General features: G+C 30.6%; 1 protein-coding gene across 1 annotated transcript in view; it reads right to left on the reverse strand.

The window, feature by feature from the left end:
• LOC142331555 (insulin receptor-like) overlaps positions 1 to 23,087 on the reverse strand; it is a 746,136-nt gene that overhangs the window by 605,578 nt on the left and 117,471 nt on the right. Inside the window, exon 2 of the mRNA XM_075377541.1 lies at positions 1,347 to 1,434. The gene's annotated coding sequence lies outside the window, so the exon portion shown is untranslated. The remainder of the gene's footprint in view (positions 1 to 1,346; positions 1,435 to 23,087) is intronic.

Raw genomic sequence — 23,087 nt, forward strand, 5'->3', positions numbered from 1 at the left:
TTTAAAATACTTTTTTTTAAGTTATGTTCATAATATGATATAGAAAGAAAGAATATTTGAAAGGTAAATTCAAAATGATGTTATCTCATTCTGAAGAAAGGTTCTTCATCAATAATACGATAAACAACGAATTTTTTTGACAGTATCATTATTGGAGACTAAACATGGATTCGGTTTAACGATATTGAAAAAAAAAGTCCAAACAGTGGATGCACACATACAAGCCCAAAAAATTCAAACAGACCGATTCCAAAAAAAAGTTACGGTTACTTTGTTTTGGGACCGTAAAGGAATTTTGTCGGCAGAATTTATGAAGCTCAATATACAGCGATACAGTATAAACGGCGAAGGATGGTAACGAATGATAAGACAAATGATAACGATTCCACGACAATGCACGGCCTCATACTAAAGATGTACTGAATTTATATAATCAAATTCAGTACTAAATTTTAATGACTAAATTATTAATTTTGAGTTTAAGTGGCAGATTTCCGACCATCCATTTTCTTTGTGCCTCTAATTTGGCACCGTCAGCATTTTCATCAATTCACAAAATTGAAAAACGGGCTGGTTGCACAGTACTTTAAAAACAAAGTTGAATTCATGAACGTAGTCAACAAATGGATGAGTAATTTGGCGGCGCTGTCCTTTGAAAAGAAAATAGGTAAGGTGGTGTCCCGCATCACTACGATAAGTGGCTGAATTTGGGCGGGGACTAAGCCGAGAAGTAATATGAATATGTATGTAAATTTTGTATACAGTAGATTCCTTTAAAATTTACTTTGTTTATCTTTATTACTTGACCGAAGGTTAATTTATAAATTAGCAATCGTAGAAATTAATTAATAACAAGTAATCTGTCATTTAAAATATTCGTAAAATATATAATGTAAATCGTAATATAATAATGAATTTAAAATATCTGCCTACTAATGAATTTTAATAAAAAATAAATATTTTAAATAGCGGTAAATAATTTAGAGCTATGTTTGTTTTTCATCGTAAAATATTAATTAATTGAATATTAAAATAAAAATAAATAATAAGTAATAAAAGAAATATTTATTAATACGTTAGAGTTCATAAATAAATACTCAATATACTGGTTTTTAATTGAAGGTTATCCTACATATCAAGAACAACAAAACTTTAAAAAATAAACATAATAAAAAAACAACAATTTTAATACATATTTTAAATGTTAAAAGCTCATAAAACAATGTTAAAGATTAAATTTATACAAATTTCTGTCAGATTCAATGTAAGCAAACAATATAATTAATAACATTAAAATATGAATATACATTTAAAAGAAGTAAAAATTGGATGTAATTTTAAATTACCTCAAATTGATGTAGCGTGAAGTGGTAGAAAGATAGGCCGGACAATGTTACTGATTTTATCCCTCATGTTTTATCTCATTTGTTACACCTATAACAAATGAAATAAAAAACCATAATTTATATTATTAACTTTCAATTTAAAGACTCCAGTTATAAAGCAAGTAAAAAGAATTACAAGTAAAAGATTCTTAAGTACGTAAAACATGTAAAGTAAAATCTTGTTAATAGTTTATTAATACAAGGAGAAACTTGATTTTGTTAGTGAGCGTGGCTACTTATATAGAATTGCATCGATGCAATTCTAACCGTTAATGCTGTTGGGAAATCCTGTTGAGTTGATTGCTAGACGGGGGAAAAGTCGGTCTAACATAAAACGTAGTCGCCAATTTGCATATACTACAATCTAAACTAGCATGCGCACCTGATGTAAGCGCTTACCCTGTGCTGGAAGATAATAAGTAACGATCGCGTGTGTGTAACGATTTGGCAATGTTTCGCCCGATTAATTACTTGTAATAACTACAGCCAGTAATTTATAAAAAAGCAGAATTTCCTCTCGGCAAAATCTAAATGTTTCAGCGTTCGACTACGAAAGTTGAGTTCATACAACCTTTTTAAGCACCTACGAGGCAACCGGAAACATCGTGTGATTTAGCTTCGGTTGCCACAGCACTTGACTGCCCCTTAGCTACATTCCTGGGACGTTTCCCTTAGGGGTCCCCGCCTCAACATTGAAGCAACCCGAGCCCCTGTTCAGGAAGGCCGGAAAGTCTCTCAAAGGAGGGCTGCCCGCCCCGGCCCTATACTAACCAGCTCCAGGGAAGTATTACGCTTCCCCTTCACACCACGCCCAAAAAATAACCTCGACAATCTCCGACGGCTCGTCGGTGCGTGTCCGATGGACGAGCTCCGACTCACCAGCACTTGTTACCGGCGAGCCAGAACGCCCCTAGGTGTGAGGGCTGCCACTCCTGTCCTACACGAGTCGTGATTCATTTTTTTTTTTAATATAACTTATGGCAACGATTTCCAACCCACCGGATTAGTCTAGTGCTGAACGCGTCTTCCCAAATCAGCTGATTTGAAAGTCGATCGTTCTAACGTTCAAGTCCTAATAAAGTCAGTTATTTTTATACGGATTTGGATACTAGATCGTGGATACCGGTGTTCTTTCGTTGTTGGGTTTCAATTAACCACATCTCAGGAACGGTCTAACTGAGACTGTACAAGATTACACTTCACTTACATTGCGCCGCGGCGCCCCGAAGAGCCGCGGTCTTTTCACTGGGGCACCGCGAAATATTGTAAAAGCTTCATAATTAATTGAAGCACGACATTTATAATTATTAATTTAATGTTAATAAAGTAAAAAAATAATGGAAAATACAGGAGTTTTATTTATTTTTATCCCATTATTTACGAATAATCACACTTTTACTTAGGGTAGGGCGCCATGGAAAAATTTTAATTTTCGTGACTCGGAAAAGTTTGTAAACCACTGACCTTGGGTATTTAAATATTCTCTCAGATTTATCTAAACCTATGTGGTCCGATATGACACGATCTTTAGCGTATACTGGCTGGAACGTTTACTCGAGTACGGTTGTAATTTCGTACACAAGCAAACACAAACACAAAGGTCTCTCATCCTTTCTTTGTGCCACGTAAATAAAATCATACATAATAATAATAAGAAGAAAAACAAACGAGCGATATATCTTTTATATCAAATACATATAAATACTTTTATTTAATTATATTACATCCAGTGGTGGCTCGCTTATAGGCACTATGGAACTGCAGCACTCCCTATTTGCACTTGATACTATCGATAACATTTAATATGAGCCCTTTTTCTTTATACTTGTACAATATATAATTCTTAAGCTTAATGACAGTAGCCATCCCCCATTTTATGAAAAAGATACAAATATTTTGTATGGAACTGTGCTCTTTAAAGTTCCACTGGCGTGTTTTGGCTGATGTACGCATGCGCACATAGAAGCTACACGCAAGGCTGCGAGGGAGAGGAGCACTGTTGTTCCCGCAGCGCCGATCCTGACGTGCTGGTGGAAGGAAGTTTTTTTTTTTTACTATGTGTGTGTAAGGAACGTTCCCTTTTGTAGTTTAGTCGGCGGAAGGAATATGAAAACGGTTTATTTGCTTTTTCAGTAACGATCAGAAGATGGCGAAAAGCAAGGGCCCTTTGATTACCAAATCTGTCCAAAAAGACGCTGGAAGGACGAAAGAGAAGGTAATTAGTTACTATTAGGTAACTAATTACGTATTTGTTTCTATGTACGTAAAAATTTAAATTAAGCACCACTGGACTACGGTGTTTTTAAGCGGACATTTTATTAAGTTATCTAATAATACTAAAAATTTATTATCTGTATAACCGTGGCCTTGAAGATTTTCTATAGCAACACCCCCCCCACGAAGATTTTCTATAGCAACACCCCCCCCCCCCCACTCATTTTTAGCAACGAGCCGTCACAGATTATATTACTGACGAATAACATGAAAATCTCTCCAAACAGATACAGAGACGTTTTGAAACGTTCTGTTTCTGTTACAATAACAGCAGACTCCGGTGTACGAGCAGTGAATAGAGCTCGTTGTCGGATTCCGGTAGCCGTTCGTACACCTCGTAAGACCACTGTGTGACGTCACAGCCATCTTTTATTTACTCTCGAACACTGTTCTTTAATAATTATCGTACTGAATTTGTTAATCTATCGACTCTTCCTATAATATTTGTATCTATTTTGTAATTATTGAACTATTATACTATTTTAAGTGTTTTTAGTAGTTAAAAATATGTTGGATGCAGATAAAGTTATTTCTCTAAGCGTTATCATAAACGAATATATTAAGAGAAATAAGAAATTGTAGGCAATCTGATTACCGATTGTAGATTACAGAAACGAGAATATATTCGGAATTTATATAGAATGAATAGAAACTTAGTTAATTATTTTATTATTCAATTTCGAATCGTTTCAATAAATGCAGTCTCAAAATATTTATAGGCATTATTTTGTTAATGAGTACCGTTTGCTCTCCTTTTTACGTTTCAAATATGTACAATATTGTACATAAAATAAAATAAATGCTGGAAGAAACTGATACTACATGAATTGAATATAAATATAAATAAAGAGGTTAATTACATAGAAAAAAGAAAAACATAATTAAAAAATAAATGATATTCTGATGCGCTATAACCTGCGTGTATAATCTGTAAATTGCTATTACACTGATTTCCTTTGCGGGATTTCGTACCCTCTTCGATGTACAAGTGTCTGATGGAGAGACACCATACACCCACAAAATTCGGTAGCCTACTACTTAGAATCTCAAACTGTTCACGTCACCTTCCAGCTAGGAGTCATCGGTTTCCAAACACTAGTGTACAATACACCGGAGTCCCGCCTTAAACAGTATGATCTTATTTTATTGGATTTCTAGTAAAATATGTTTTATTATATTTATTCATAAACTATGTTGAATTATTTATCAATTCGATAACTACGACCGATTGTTTTTTTTTAATGATGGGAAATTAATATTTAGGGTATAAAGAAAACGAAACCCTGATAACGATTCAAATCCAAAACCTACCGCATGAAATGAAAAGATTCTTAATATTCTCCCGCAAAAGATATATAACATACACACATATGTTTAACTGAATATCGTCAATCATTTTAATACAGAAAATATATATACTAGGCGTTTCCTCATCACTACTTAGCCCACCATAAAAACTGGCTTCACCCGAAACATTTTTACTTCCTTGTACGAAGTAAAAGAAGTATTGTGATCGCGAAAAATTTCGGTTCTCAGATTTCAGTGGAAATATCCATTTTGACCATCCCTAAATCCATTTTGACTAATTTCGTGACGTCTGTTCATACGTACGTACGTATATATATCTCGCATAACTCAAAAACGTAGGAAGTTGAAATTGTGGATTTAGAACTGTTGTAACATCTAGTTGTGCACCTCCCCTTTTGATTGAAATCGACTTGACCAAATATGTTCAAAAAATCCCAAAACCCAAAAAATTTGAATTTTAGACTTTTTCTTATGCAGTAATAAGCCCTCATTGAAAGCTTTTTAACGATATATCATAAGCGAATCTTATTTTCATTGGTTCCATAGTTACAGCCAAATAAAAGTTTAATTAATGAAATATTTTGATCTCGGTTCGAATTCGACTTCATTTCTTATTTTTTTAACTTTTTCTTTTAATACATATATATTAATAATTATTTTTACCTGTGATTATAAAAATAATAATTCAAATAACAACGAATTATTGCCCGACGCTTAAATAATTAAAAAAGTCGAACTACTTTTGCCAGACCAATCCATCCTTTTAGTGAACTGAAATAATCCAATCAAAACTGATGCCCAATAAATATAAAAAAGAAACGTATTACATACCCAATCTAGCTTCCCCGTCGTGGCTTCGCCAGTGCTGTATGGTTACTTAATATAATAGTAGGTTTTTGTTCAATAATGAAGTACTTCTGCTGTGAAATGTTCTAATTTTGATTAGATTAGATCAGGAGTTCTTAAACCAAGGAATCGGGTTTGCATCCGTCTAAGGCTCACTAACAGTTTTTACCTAATGAATATTCCCGTAGTAGACTCACTCTCTTATACCCGTTATAAAAAGGTCAAGGAGAATAAGGCTATTCTCCTTGATTATGATAAAGGCCGTCGAGAGTCGTTATGGATTCATCACACTTTTGCGTACCCTTTGGCTTCGAAAGTTTTATCTGCGTATACCGCCCCCCCCCACTACAGAGAGAGAGAGAGAGAGAGAGAGAGACAGAGAGAGAGAGAGTGAGAGAGAAAGAGAGAGAGACTGAGAGAGAAAGAGAGAGAGACTGAGAGAGAAAGAGAGAGAGACTGAGAGAGAAAGAGAGAGAGACTGAGAGAGAAAGAGAGAGAGACTGAGAGAGAAAGAGAGAGAGAGTGAGAGAGAAAGAGAGAGAGAGAGAGAAAGTAAAATTTATTAAAATTAAAAAGTAGTATAAAAACCTCGGGGTCAAAATTCACTTTCTTTCTATGAAAGTAATGATTCTGTAGTTGAAACCCAAGTGTAGTATGTTTCCCAGGATGAACACGTGTTTTCAGTTAAATTTACAAGCTGAAAAATGGATTTACTGCAAAATACATAGTAAAACACTGGATTGAGATGCCCCCCAAAATTACAACAAACAACCAACAATCAAATAAAGTTTGAACCTGAGAGTCTCTTTTCACGGATTTATTCGATACAATAAAGAACGGCTACTCACAATGATGAATGTGTGTTCACGTTAAATTTACAATGTTCATTATTTAATGTCTATAATGTCAGTTTAAACTTCAAAATCATTGTTAGTTCTTTATTAACTATTCATCATGTCATAAATTAAAAAAAAAGGGCGTACCTCGAAAACGGTGCGTCCTAGGCAAATTGTAACGCGATTTTGAAAGGCTTAACCCAAAGGGTAGTTTCCAACCTTTTGGAACGATAGCCGCTAGTTTCATACGCCTAAGTCCAACCGTTCTCGAGATACGCCCTTTTCTCACAATATTTTTTTTCGTATTTGATGATGAAATAAAATAAAAATATGTTTTTATTATCTAATAACCACTCGGTTAACAGTTCTGATCACTTTTAAATTTATAACAATATTTTGAAAAAAAATCATTACTTTCAGCGAAGGCGAGATGATAGGTGATAAATGTTGTAAGGTTGTAGATTGTTTATTGTTGAGATAGCTAATGACGTTATCTTATATGTATATGAGGTAGGTTTAACAACGAATATAATACTTATTTATATAAAACTATGAATATATTTTATTTGCAAATGTTAATACAATAAAGAATCATTAATGACGGTCGCGAATGAGTGCAAAATATGGGAATTCTGCTTGTAAAAAGCTACATAATGTGTAAATTTCTTAGAGTGAGTGGGCGTGGCTTAGGTCACGTGATCAGAATGTTACTCTCCGATTGGCTACTACAGAAGCCAAATTTTTAATTTACAGCACAATGAAGCATTATTTCGGTTATTTTGTAATGCGGAGCTGCTAATATCTAAACTAAACTTTGTTAGTTCTATAGCTCTTTTATTTTATTACTTTCTTTCCTACCGACGTATTAAGTTAATAATCCGTATACTTAACGCTTCAATATTTATACTTTTTCAAATAAATTTTAGGATTTTACTACAGTCCACTAATTTATTAAAAAAAATTAATTAATGATCTAACCTTTATCGACCGAGCGAAGCGAAATTTTTAACAGGGGATTTCTTCTTTTATTCGTAAAAAGTTGACTGGTTTGATGGTATTTCCCATTTCTTTCTGTTCTGTGCTAATTTTTTATAGCTGTTTTATAAAATTTTTTTCCTCCTAAAATTTTACTTTCCCGGCGTTTACATCTAGAATAGCTATACTAAAGGTAAAAGTACGGTAATCATTTCAAAAAATAGGGTATTGGATTTTTTGCAAATCTTTACATTTTATGTCCAATTAGTTCATCTAGACCAAAAAAGCTATGTATGTATATCGGCACTGGTCAATTTGGCCTTATATCTTAGAAATGACCCGACCGATTTTCATCAAATTTGACTCGTTCTCTAAAGGGACATTGATCGTATTAATTTTTTTCAAAATTCATTAAAGGATGGGGATATACTACCGTGGAAAAAACTAATTACAATATTCTTCAGAGGCGAGACATTTTTGGTGAAAGCTTTAATAAAGCAAATTTGTTACCTGCATACGAATATAAAATAATTTTTAAAAAAATGTTTCAGAAAATCTTTACTTAAGAAAATTTATTAAGCTAAATATGAATATTTTTAGAAGATTTTTTCTTAAAATTTATCCCCGCCTACATAAAAAAAAAACATATCCCGGACCCATTATATTATATCCCGGACCCAAAACGAAGCAATCTTTTTTCATTGCATTCATAAAAGTTGTACTTTATTACTTTCCCAGCTAAAGCGATATATGTTGCTATAGTTATAACGGGAAAGTACGATCGGTAAAAAAAAATCCCTAACGGCACGCCGAAAGGCCGAAGTAGATTTCACCCGTAGGGGTTAAAATAGATTTCCACCTTAAAATTAAGAAAAACTTCAAATTTATTCGATACGATCGTTGCACGTGAAAAAACTTTCACACGTTTAGCATACGAAAAGTCCATCGTCTTACAATTCCAGCAATATTTTGGTTATTCCTTGCCGTAAGGGTTAGTCATATAGAAAATTGTTTCAGACAAATTTTTAGATAGTGTTTAGAGAACTAACCGACACTTCGATACTGTGCCTATTAAGGTATGGTTTTATTTTGTCTTCATAACCCCATTTTTTCCACCCCCTGGGCCAGTGGTTGGTGAAATCAAAAAACTTTACTTACGATACGTTTTAGGCCCTTATCCAAAGAATAGTAGGAACTTTAAACGAATTATATATTTTATTTAATACGAAAGTTACAGCGATATTTTGTTTTTTTCAAAAAAGTCCTTCCCCATTTCCACCCCCATGGTCCGATTTTGCCCAATTCAAACTTGACCGAGATTTTGGGTCGTTATATTTTATGTATAGATTTGAAAGAGATTGGCGCAAAATTACGGCAGTTATCATGTCCACAAGAAAGTGAAATATGTATACACACACACCCGTGTATATATATAAAAGTTTATTTATAAAATTTTGAGCTGACGGTGGTTTTGGGTTCTGGGGGATATAAAACCCGAAGTTATGTCGAAATTTTCGGAAGTCGAATTATGGTACCCATTACAATAGGTAGCTTTCTTATGAAATCTACCTGACACATTAGATTGTCCAAAAATATAATGAAATAAATTATTTTGTAATTTGGGGGGGGGTTACCCATTTACAACTCCTTAAATTAGATAATTCTAATTAATAATTTTGAAAAATAATTTTACGTAAAAAAAAAAGAATAAAATAATTTATTTTTAATTATTAAACAATTTTTACTGATTTTAAATAATAGTCCATTTAAAACCTCTCGTTTGTATTAAACTTCGGATCTTTAATTATTAAATACCACGTCATTATTTTCAAGGCATTTAAATATAAAGTGATGAACTGATATTAAATCTCTTTAATTTTTATGAGATAATTTAATTCTTAAATACTAAATATAATAATACTTTTTTTTCTTACTGTAGACCGGACACTCGTTTATTTTATATATATATATATATATATATATATATATATATATATTACATATTTTTTTTTTTTTTTTTTTTTATTTAAAACATGGTATTGTAACAAAGAAAAGAATTATTTAAAATTTAACCCATTGCATTTATAATGAAAAAATCTTACTTATTGATGCCCTTACTGTTTATTATTTCTTGAAAAAAAAACAGCCAAAACATTTTACTCTTTCCTATAAAATTATAAGTTTGTTTTTTTTTTAACTGTGGCTGTATTTTTATATTTTTTCAACAATATTAAGTTCTTTTTTTAAATTTATTATCATCAACTCTTCGAAATTATTTTCTTAAATATTAATTTTACCCAAATGCTTACCATTGAGAATGGAAGCTTTCAAATTAAAATTAAAAATTCGTTATTTCAGATTTTTAATCCTAAAAAAATTATTTTGTTAAACTATTTAACAATATTATTATTTTATTATATTATTATTTTTGTTAAATGATTTTATTAATAAATAACTAAAAATAACTTAATACCCCTCCCGTCAAGGGGGAGGGGTCCAAAATTAATTTTCATCTTAATTTATTTAAAATCAGATTTAGTGAATATTTTAATAATTAAAAAAAGCCTTGTGATCCACTACTCCAAAAATGTTCAAAAAGTTGAAAACATATTTTTTTCAAAATTGTGATTCTAATAATAAAATTTCGTAATTTTACCGCCGAAGCCGGGTAAATACTGTGTATTTCAACGCCGACTGTTTTTCAATATTTTTGAATAATTTTTTTTTTATTTTTATGTTTTGTTAGGGATCACTTCTTTATAAATAAATTTTTCCCACAGAGTAAGGAAGCCCCTAAAATCAAAATGTTTTTTTTCGAAATATGGAAATTTTCATGCTTAAATTTTATTTTGATAATCATGACTTGATCAATGTAACCGATAAATCTTACTTTGCCAGCTTTTATTTTACCTTCTACTCACAGAAGGTTCTACCAAATTAACTAATCTGTTTATTCTAAAATATGGTCAACCAAACTTAACTCACTACAATTTTTTATTTCTTCTCCTCTTAATTAATTTTAAATTTTATAGATTCTTACCTAATGTTCAATTACCTCCTACAACGCTAACTTTTAAAGTAGTTTCCTTTTGGTTTTTCCTATATCTACATTTGACTATTATAAAATATTAAATTTTACAAAAATATATATGTAGAATTTAATTCTAATTCTTTGTTTTAAACTTATTTACTTGCAATACTACAGTAATATATTGTAACAGTAGGATTTAACACTGATTATGCCTTACCACAATCAATTACGATCGAAAAACTTGTTTTATATATTATTTTATTGTCAATTAAAATAGAACTCATTTTTATAATTCAATTTAAATTATAAATGTCTACTATTCATAGAACTGCTGGTAAAATAAAATTCTAAATAATCAAATAATGAAATTATATAAATTGTTAATTAAATTTGAACTTAATAAAGAATGTACTGATATTCTACAAAGAAAATAAATATTATAAAGAAAATTAATATTGTAACTCTCCGTGGAAAAGTGGTTGTAAGCCCAAAAAAATCTGGCAAATTCAGCATATTTATCCAAAAATTAAAAAAAGAAACGGAGCAAATATTTTCATTAACAATTCAAAAATTGTACATTATGCAACGAGTCTTCAACTACAGCCGTTTTTCGAAGTAAATCTAAGGAATTATTGATTTAAATCGGTGATAGAATACATTGGTTAAGGAATATTTTTTTTAGTTTTCAAACAATACATTTCTATGGCGATAGGATAGTCTTAATTTTATCAAACATTGCCCGTTGTTATGATTATACAATAAATAATTAAAATATAAAAACCCACTTACCAACATTCTTTTAATGTGTCCTAGCGTTTTGGAAACGAATTTCATCTTCAGAAACTTGGGAGACATTCATTATGACAGGACGTTAAGTCGACGTAATTTTAACACATGATCTTTATACATTATACACATTTTACATGACAACAAAGTTTTAGTTAATAAAAAAATTTAAGTTCCTGAAAATGGAATACGTTTCCGAAAGCGCTAGGACGCATTAAAAGATTGTTGGTAAGTGGGTTTTATATTTTAATTTTTTATTATTAGTCTTAAGTTCTGATTTTTTTTTTTTTTAATATCGATCAGCGTTAAAGACATTTCCTCCCCAGAATCCGAAAAAATTAACTAAAGGCTTTTAAACAGTGTAATACAGAAATTTACCTATCGGTGTACTCTCAAATTAACTTCTGCTTGTCAACTACTAAATCAGATTAAAATCAAAGTAACAAAACAGCCGATACATTAAAAAACACCCGCTTCTAATCGCTCAGCGGTCGAAAAGAGTAGGCTTTTGATCGGTTGAACACCTGTGTCGTAATGAAAATACGTTTCTTAATGACACTCTTTTTCATACAGGTTCCATCGCGGAAATTCTAACGTTGTAATACTTATTTTAAATTTACGTTTTGATATACAATGCAGAACAATATTAAAAGTTGACGTTAATAAAAAAGGTAACAGATTATATCAGGAAAAAGTTAAAAAGATATAGGAATGAAGCTTAATTTTTTAAAGTTAGTGTTAATAAAAGGAAGCGAAGGGAAGGGCCTACTTTTTAACATTTTTTTTAATGGTGTTATTTTCAGCGAGTAAAACTTTTTATTAGATATATTCAAAAAAAAACTGAAAAAATTTGAAAAGATTTTTTTACATTACCATATAAAATTTAATAACTAAAATTAAAAATTTCCTGACATATAAAGAGGAATATATACAGATAAATATACATGTAATACTCTATATACACATAAAATTTTGCTTCTCCATCTAGATAGCGCAATAACAGAGCTTTAGCTCTAGAAGGAGAAGTATTAAAATCGGTCCAATTTTGACAAATCCGGTTTTAACTGGATCTTGTCGTTTTGATGCCTAAAGAACGCAAAAAAGGAACGGAAATTTTCCGGATGTTACAGTTCGGTGAGTCAGGCGAGCGGTAAAATTAAATAAATGAACAATTTTTTAATTGAAAAAACGTAACTCGGTCTGGCTGAGTCTCGAACTCGATCGCTCTGTCGACTCGGTACCTGGAGCGTTAAGCCTCGCGGCTACACCAGTCTGCCGACCGTACAAACTAAATTTGTTCTATGTAAGTTGTGAAATTACTTAGTTAGTACCGACCGTCGCAGCTAGTACCGCAAAAACCGGGCGAATTAAATACGGTAAGCGCGCGCGCTTTAGTTAGAATCATTGAATTAAATAAACGAAAAAATATTTTATTTAAATAAAATTATAAATACTTTAAAACTAAATTGTGCGTGTAAGCCGTGCATCAGAAACGACCCATACTTGGAGGACTTTCCCGGAACGCGGCTTTAGCGTCGTAAAGGGAAAGTCCTGCAACTGTGTTGTCAGCTTTTTTTGTAATACGATTTGAATAGTTTTAAGAATTTAGAATTTTAGTTTAGGATTTTAAAGAATAATAATATGGGATTGGCGAGAAAGTAATTTCGGTTTTCAAAAATAGTTTTATGTTTGTTTTGAAGGACTTCTGTTAATGTTACGATTTTTTTCTTTAGGCAGTTAATAATTATCGTCTCTTTTAGCATACATTAGAAACAAATTTCGCGTAATTTTGTTTGCGCCTGTTAGTTTACTGTCGATTTTAATACGGAGTGTAAAAACTTGTCGAAAATGTTCGTTTATTTTTTTACTATTTATTTACCTTTATTTTATTTAAAGAAGTACAATTTACTTACTTTTATTTCCATAAAAGTAAGAAAGCTGGTGAAGTTCACAAAGGTTAAGTTTCTGTTGATCGCCTAATAGAACGCTAGTATTAGAGACGGCCTTTCTGAAGATTTTTCACTCAAAGATGACCAACGTTTTGGCCGACCTACCAAATCGAATAGGTCGATAAAGGCCAAATCAAAGCCATAATTGAATCGGATCGTCAATAATTGTTCGGGCCGATTAAACGTCAATCGACCCGAATATTGAATTGAAGAGTTCACTTAACCAAAGCGATCAAAGAAAACGGCTAGAATTGGTAAATCACAAAGAAAACGTGTTCCACCAATTATTAAAAGTCGGTCAAGAAGTGACGTCTCATTCCCCATACAAACCTGATGTTGCACCATCAGGTGCTTTCAAAGTTAGCAAAACCCTTTGAATTATAAAGCTTTCATTAATGATGATCACCTGAAATCGCACTCGCTTCTTGTTTTTTGCTGATAAGTTTTTTGCAAAAGGCTTTCGATAACGTAGACTGGAATAAAATGTTCAGCATTTTAAAAAAATTAGGGTTCAAATACAGAGATAGAAGAACAACTGCTAACATGTACAGGAACCAAACAGCAACAATAACAATTGAAGAACATAACAAAGAAGCCCTAATAAGAAAGGGAGTCCGACAAGGATGTTCCCTATCTCCGTTACTTTTTAATCTTTACATGGAACTAGCAGTTAATGATGTTAAAGAACAATTTAGATTCGGAGTAACAGTACAAGGTGAAAAGATAAAGATGCTACGATTTGCTGATGATATAGTAATTCTAGCCGAGAGTAAAAAGGATTTAGAAGAAACAATGAACGGCATAGATGAAGTCCTACGCAAGAACTATCGCGGGAAAATAAACAAGAACAAAACAAAAGTAATGAAATGTAGTAGAAATAACAAAGATGGACCGCTGAATGTGAAAATAGGAGGAGAAAAGATTACGGAGGTAGAAGAATTTTGTTATTTGGGAAGTAAAATTACTAAAGATGGACGAAGCAGGAGCGATATAAAATGCCGAATAGCACAAGCTAAACGAGCCTTCAGTAAGAAATATAATTTGTTTACATCAAAAATTAATTTAAATGTCAGGAAAAGATTTTTGAAAGTGTATGTTTGGAGTGTCGCTTTATATGGAAGTGAAACTTGGACGATCGGAGTATCTGAGAAGAAAAGGTTAGAAGCTTTTGAAATGCGGTGCTATAGGAGAATGTTAAAAATCAGATGGGTGGATAAAGTGACAAATGAAGAGGTATTGCGGCAAATAGATGAAGAAAGAAGCATTTGGAAAAATATAGTTAAAAGAAGAGACAGACTTATAGGCCACATACTAACGCATCCTGGAATAGTCGCTTTAATATTGGAAGGACAGGTAGAAGGGAAAAATTGTGTAGGCAGGCCACGTTTGGAGTATGTAAAACAAATTGTTGGGGGATGTAGGATGTAGAGGGTATACTGAAATGAAACGACTAGCACTAGATAGGGAATCTTGGAAGCTGCATCAAACCAGTCAAATGACTGAAGACAAAAAAAAAAGAAAGTTTTTTGCTGACATTACACGAGCGCGGAGTCATGAAGTCGCCAGGAGGATGGAAAAAGGTTATCGGACAAAATGGAAAATATATAATTGTTTATTTTTTGTATAAAAAAATTGAGTTTCACTACAAAATCGAAATTACTTTCTTGCCAACCCAGTAATCCCAAAATAATATGTTTATTAATACAAAAAGTTACGGTATGCTATATTAAACCACCCGAGTTAGGTATTGAATGTAATCTGAATTCGATTCTCAATTAGTTTGATATTTTTCATTCGCTGTAAAATTTAATATCGCATTTAGTCAGGTAAGAGGTAAAAACAAATTTATTATAACATTTAAAATAAATATTATTAAATAAAAATTAGTCTAACGGAAAAAAAGAAATCAGCTTAAAAAAATATATATCAATACGATTTACTTTTTGAATTAAAATTAATTTAACGGGATTAATTTAATTTTAATTGGATTGAAAACATCAACAGACTTTGCTTTCGCTTCGTTATGTTACTGTAAATTATTTTTTTTTAATAGAAAGACTAAAACAAAAATTTAAATCCCTAAAATTTTCAATCTTAATTATTTAATACCAAATCGGGTGGATAATACCATACGACAATTATTATCATTAATAATAATTTCCAATATAAAAATCTCTCAGTATTAATAAAAAAAGTATTTTTTATTGATGGCTATTTCAAAACATAAGCTTTTTACTTCCTCTACGAAGTAAAGTAAGTATTCTGATCGCAAAAAAATTAGGTTTTCAGATTTCAACAGAAATTTCCATTTGACCATGCCTGAATCCATTTTCACTATTTTCGGCAGACGTATGTACGAACGTGTGTATGTCGGATAACAAAAACAATTAGGGGTAGAATGTTGAAATTTTGGATTAAGGATTGTTGTAACATTCAGTTGTGCACTACCCCTTCTGATTGCAATCGACTGAACCAAAAGTGTTCAAAAGAGCCCAAACTAAAAAAAAATTGGATTTTGACTCTTCCTTAACTGCAGTAATAATCCCTCATTCAGGGCTTTTCAACGATATATCATAAGTGGTACTTATTTTCATCGGTTCCAGGGTTATAGCCGAATAAAATTTAATGAAATATTTGAATCTTAGGGGAAGGCCCAACGGTTCGAATCAGACTTCTTAATTTTTAATTTAAATATATTGATTTATTAACAATTATTAGTCTGTCATTGTAAAGAAGTTTTAAGATGAATAATAATTCAATAACAACAAAAAAAAACTGAATAAATATCAGAACTTTTTAATGAAATAAAATTTTATGTACTTTGCATTTTGAAACAATGTGTAAGTGTAATTTAATAGGTGTACAAGGAAGTCATGCGTTCTCCACATCAGATTTTTTTTAAATTTATATTCATCATTCTCCAATATTTTAATATATTTTTCTAACACTTAACTACGGTTTGTATATTATAAACAAAAGAAAAAACTATTTAACCTAGAAGGGATCCGAGAAAGGTTTGAGATAAAAAAAGTAAATTAAATTTAGACCAAAATTTTATAGGAAATTTATTATAACTTTAATAATATTTATTTTTATTTCATCAGCTGTGATCTCACACGATTTTAGAATTCTTGGTCATTGTCAAAACTCTCAAGAAGATCAACGCACGTGTTTCTTCGATTGCCCTTCTGTTCCGTTGTCAGGTTTTTCGGCACAAATTTCGCACAAACCATTCGCATGTCCAAATCTTGTGTCAAAATTTGATGTATGGTGAAAGCGTTTAAATTTTACTGTTCACTCGTCTTCCTTATAACGACGGTCTGATCTCGCAAGAACCCTCACACGCTCGACGTTTTCGTCAAATTTTAAAGTCGAAGGTCTTCCTGAGCGAGGTTGATCTTCAACGTGTTCTCGGCCTTTCAAAAATGATTTGTGCCGGCAGAAAACTTGTCCTCTTGATAAGCAATGTTCCCCATAGGCCTTTTTCAACGTTTCAAGGTCATACTCGCGGATTCCCCAAGTTTAACACAAATTGGCAGAAATGAAGGAAGGGGAAATGGAAGAAAATGAAAGGGAATATGATGAAAAGGAAGGGGGAAGATAAAGGGGAAAGCGTAAAAGTGAAAGATTAAATGTTTATGAAGTTCCGTAATGTTCATTTGTTAATGTTTTATCAAACTTTTAATTGTGTATATATATATATACTCAAATCTAGCAACAGCGAAGCATTGCCGTCTCGGTTACTCGTATTCAATAAACGATTAATACGTTTAAAAGTGAGTAAATATTAAATGTAAAAGCAATTCTGGTTAGAACGAGAATCTTTAGAATTTAAATTTAATTTTTTTTAAAAATTCGATTTACTTTAATTCTAGTCCCGCGGCTTCTTTAAATAAATATTATCAATACGGGTCGATCAAAAACAAACTGATCTCGCAAAGAGGAGAAAAAGCTTCCTTTTGAAAATTTCAACAAATAATTTCTGTAAACGTTACATACATCCTACATCCTTTAATTTGCATTACTTGAAATTTTTACTAAAATAAATCTTGAAAGTATAAATAAAAAAATAAAATAAAAAAACAAATATATATATATATATATATATATATATATATATATATATATATATATATCAAAGGGGGAGCGGATTTAACCAAGTATAGCCTTAGACAGTAAATACAAAAAAAATTAACTAAACTAGAATAATAGTTAATAATTAACTAATTTAGTTAATTAGTTTTATTTAGTTAATAATTAACTAAACATTTTAAGCGAAAAAATAAGAGACTGAAAATAAATCCATTCGACAAATTTTGTTAAAACAATTTATGTCATACGTTCAATCCAATACAAACAGAAAAAATAAGAGACGAATCGAGATGACAGATATAAATATAAACAAACAAACAGCTTTTTTGTTTCAATTTTGTACGGAACATTAAGATAGAATTAAGGTAAAACCAATCTCAGAAGTTATTTATTGATAAATTTATTACTTATTTACCTAAGAAAATTATGGAACAAACTTTCTTTTCTAAATTTAATTTACGGAAACCAGATGACTGTGTTTCATACAAAAGATGATTTATTCACCCGCTTAAAATAATATTTCTTAAAAAATAAAGCCGCAAAAAAAGAAGATACTTGAATTAAGTTTTACGAATCACCCGATAATAAAGTTATCTGAATAAATTTACCCCAACAATCAGAATGATATTTCAATAAAAATAATCATTCAAATCGCTTTAACGATTCTGGATTTTTAAGAGATTTTACCTTCCCAGTTATATAGTTATTATGTTGAGAGTTACACGGTATAATATACGAGGTGTGTGAGAAAAGTAATGAGACTGACTTTTTAATTACCAAAGTTTTTCCTTTTTTTCAAACACAATATTATCCCCTTCAAAGTAAAGACAAGTGTATTGTTTTACAAAATTAATATTCTGATGTGGATACCACATGATTTCCTTGTAAGCTTATTAAATTACACATACACATTTTTAAAAAAATTATAACTTCATAAAATTTTATTTCATTAATAACTTCTAATATTTTTATTGAATTATTATTTATCGTAAAAAAATGTTTACAATCACAGGTTTAATAATTATTAATAAATCAATATATTTAAATGAATAAAAAAGGAAATGAATTCGGTGGCTTCCCTTGTAAGATCCAAATATTTCATTAATTAAAATTTCATTGGCTATAACTCTGTAACCGATGAAAATAAGTACGACTTAGTATACATCGTTGAAAAGCTGTAAATGAGGGCTTATTTCTGCAGATTAGAAACATCCAAAAACCAAACTTTTGAGATTTTGGAGTACTTTTGGACAATTTTGGTTCAGTCGATTGAAATCAAAAAAGAGAGGTGCACAACTAGATGTTACAACAGTCCTGAATCCAAAATTTCAACTTCCTACGGCTAATCGTTTTTGAGTTATGCGAAATACATAAGTACTTACAGAGTCACGCCAAAACTAGTCAAAATGGATTGAGGGTTGATGAAAATGGATATTTCCATTGAAATCTGAAAACCTAAATTTTTCGTTATCACAATACTTCCTTTACTTCACACAAGAAAGTAAAAAATGTGTAATTTAAAAATTAAAAAATTTGTTATAATGATACACACCCGGATTTCATTCACGCATTGATTACTTAATTTTTTTTTTTAATTAATTATAAAATTTTTAAATATCTTCAAATATTTTTAAGATATTACATCCCAAATGAAATAATATTTTTGGTGTATATTATACAACAAAATAAAATAAGCATAAAAAAAATAAATACGGGTTGACTTGGGAGAACTACGAAAAAATGTAATGCCCCATATGACGTTAGGTCCAGATGGTGAATATGCAGAGTATGCAAAGGATGAATTTTGAAAAACAATTTTTTTTTTCTTTATAGAAATAGTGTAGTTTAGTTGAAACTTTACGTAAAGATATTTATTATACAAATTGTAAAATTAATACCGCAACCTTGAACACGTGTGCATAACGTGCTTGCCAACAACGGCGAAAATAACGGGTTAGGTAAGGTGACAAACCTAGCGTAGTTTCTTATATCCTTTTTAGTGGTTGTAATAAAATAACGATTAAAAATGCAATATTATTGTAATTTAAGCGCATTACGTTCACTCGGCTCAGCTGAAAAACGGAAGTAACGGAAATATTTTAAAATAATTCATAAAAATTCAATGAAACGGTTCTTTGTAAGTATTTTATGCTAAAGATTATTTAAATTATTATTTATTTCACCATTTTTTTTTCCAGCAATAATCTGCTAAAAAGACTACACACAATTAAACAAAAATCAAAAATCAGTTTTGATAAGAGGGGTGGAGTTAAGATTAAATGTGGTATGAAACTTAGCCGATATTTATACACGATATGAGGATACATTTAGAAAATAATTACAAGGGAAAATTACTCTAAACTTTTAAATATTTCTTTATAATTTTAATTTTAACAGATTTGAACGACGGTTCAAATCTTCCTAGTGAATGGCTATTTTGCGTGGCCGATTATCAGTTAGTCTTCGGTCAACGGATCAGAAACGCCAACCAAAACACTTCTAAGCAATTCAGCAAATACAGATTACAAAAGGTGATTACGCAGATATCAGTAGATAAGATAATCACAGAGGTAATTAAATCACATACTCCCATGTATTTGTGTTTATATGGTTTAATGGAAATTTGCAGTTACAAAAGAAAATTACATCAAGACGAAGAGGGTTTTTGTTTGTTAGGGATGAACAAAAAAAATACTCCATCAATCGCAACCCAATTTTTACTCGTAACTTCGCATAACTGAGAAGCGTTCTAGATATATTTCATCTCAAAAAAAAAATATATATATATGTAATAGTGGAGATTTGCCTGTTGAAGCGCAAACATTAATAAATTGAATTAATGAACCGCGTACTGCGAGTCTGTACTATTGTGAGAACTGAGTTTGAACTGAATGATTCGAATCAATTGAATTGATAATATTACAAAAATAATAGATTTATATTTACGTTAAATAAATTAAAAAATGTATGTTTTAACAATAATGGGCTCCCAGCGGGGACTGCTCACAATCGACCGGTAACAAACGGGGTGCCCTGAGGCGATGTTTTGGGAGGCCTAAACGATTTTGAATATCGTCCGTCCGATTTTCAAAATTCAAACGGAATATCTATTATTAGGTTGAAGTTAACTTTTGCATCAGGTACCCTCTCGATCCAAGAAATCACGATTATTCGTAATTGTATACAAACGACAGTAATAGGGGCCCTTTGGATAGATGGGCCCCTATCACTGTCCCTAAGCTGTGCGGGTGTCCAGGGCGCCAGTTATTCTTGCAAATTGGGAATGGCCTGGGATTTGCCTGGGCTGACCCGAGCTCCGAGGATACAGGTTCCAGCCGGACCGGCCGGCTAGTTCTTCTTCTATTAGAGTTCTAGTTCAGTTTCTTCTATTAGAGTTCTCTTATGTCCATGAATCATGATTTACATAAAATGTGTACAAACTTTCATGTTAGCTTAACGGAATTTTAAACTTCGATTTCTATTTTATGAAAACTTGAATAAATTTTATGGACTACCTGTACACCACAGGTAAAAATTATTTACGAATGATAAAAATAAAAACGTGTTTCGGTTTACAGCTAATTAGTAAAAAATAGCAATAAAAATGAAACGCCCAAAACAAGAAGGATTTTCCAATAAAAAATATAGAAATTAACAAATTTAAAATTACGTTAAAAATTCTAAATTAAGCTGAACTGGGTTTTAAATCAATTAAGAATTCAAATAACTTCTTTTTTTTTCTAAATTTCTTTCGCGATAATACAAAAAATGTTATTTAAACAACCTTTTAAATTATCTTCATATTTATGATAAGGATTGAAAAATATTTTTTTCAATTTATAGATAGACTCGCTTAGATAAAGAGAACTTACCGATTTAAAATTATAATTATAAAGTAATAGATTTAAAAATCAAAATCGAAGTTTAAAATTCTGTTAAACTACTATGACAGTTAGTATACATTTTACATAACCATGATTCAAGGACATAATATTTCTAATAGAAGAACAGATTCGTTTTATATAAAATGTCATTTTCTTAACGTAACATAACAGAGTTCATCCAGTTTTATTTTAAACTTGTTATACATTATTTTTTGTATGTTTTTATGTATACTAAAAAACAGAAGAAAATAAGATGTTTTTATTACAATATAAAGACGATAACATTAAAATTTTAAAAAATCATATTACGATTTTCTGAATTTTTACGTGATTTATACAGAAATTTTTGGGTAATATTCATTTCCTATTGACCTTAGTATTCATATTTATAAGCAAAACCATTTTTTTTTTTTTACAGAAACATATATAACACAATTTTTAACCCCAGAAAAAATAATAATTTAAATATTCTGTAATGACCTATTCAATTAAAAAAATTTTAAAAACTAGCAAAGATTTAATCCTGAATTAACGGCACTGTTCGTTAAACAATACAAAAACGTACTTAAATGTAGTACCTTTAATATCGTACTAATTGAATTTTTGTCAAATTTTTAATTACCTTATAAAAAATAAATATAATAGTTTATTTTTACCAGAGATTACTTGGACAAATTACAGAACAATGCATAAACTAATATTAATAACAAATATAACATATATATTACATAACAATATTTTTATATGTAAAATTGTTTATTTTCATTTGTATAATGATTAGATCTGCAGAGTGTGTATAGTTTATTTAATAGTAGTAATTTTTTTTTAAATTAGTATATATATAATATTTAGTATATATAATATATATATCGATAGATATTATATACGAAGTCCAAATAAATTATTGGCGTAATGAAAAGTATGTTTTGAAATACCATTAATTTGTCGCACTCGATATAAATGAGAAATACATAAATTTACTTACATACACAATTACTGAATTACTCTTCAATAGTACTTTTCAGTATTAGAACGATGATGCATTAAACACACACATTGAAAGATACGTATGATAGTTACACGAACAAATTACACGTAAACCGAACAACAACAACAATAACGTATTTAGCATAAAACGAAGCACAGTCAAACAGAAACTACACACAACTGACTTGCTTCTCTCTCCGCTCGGACAAATTCGGCTTCCCCGAATTTATCCGAACGAGCGTTTTACCTGAGACCATGCACACCAAACAAACTTACTCGCTACGCTATGCATCAGACTCTCCCGAGTTATACGAATGAGAGTTTCATTTCAAAGCCTGATGCAACAGACTTTTTCAATGCCCATACAAAAGTGTGGCGCGCTTAAAATTGTTTTCGCTTCAAAGAACCGGTCGATTAACTGTATTAGTAAAGTTAGAAGTTATTATGGAATTGGAGTTTTAAGGATGAAGGTATAAATTACTTCCTAAACGTATTATAAAAAGTTTATCCTCAAGTTCGGATAAACGAATCAAATTAATATTTGGTAACAGTCTTGGTAATAAAGTTTTAAAATTACAAAAAAAAAAAAAATATATATATACATTGTTATGTAATATATTATATTTGTTATTAATATTAGTTTATGCCTTGTTCTCTTATTCGTCCAATTAATGTCGTTCATAATATTAGATCATTAATGTGTTACATACGAGTATACTAAATAGAATTACTTC

The sequence above is a fragment of the Lycorma delicatula genome, chromosome 10 (assembly GCF_047948215.1).
Source record: "Lycorma delicatula isolate Av1 chromosome 10, ASM4794821v1, whole genome shotgun sequence".
Classification (NCBI taxonomy): Eukaryota; Metazoa; Arthropoda; class Insecta; order Hemiptera; family Fulgoridae; genus Lycorma; species Lycorma delicatula.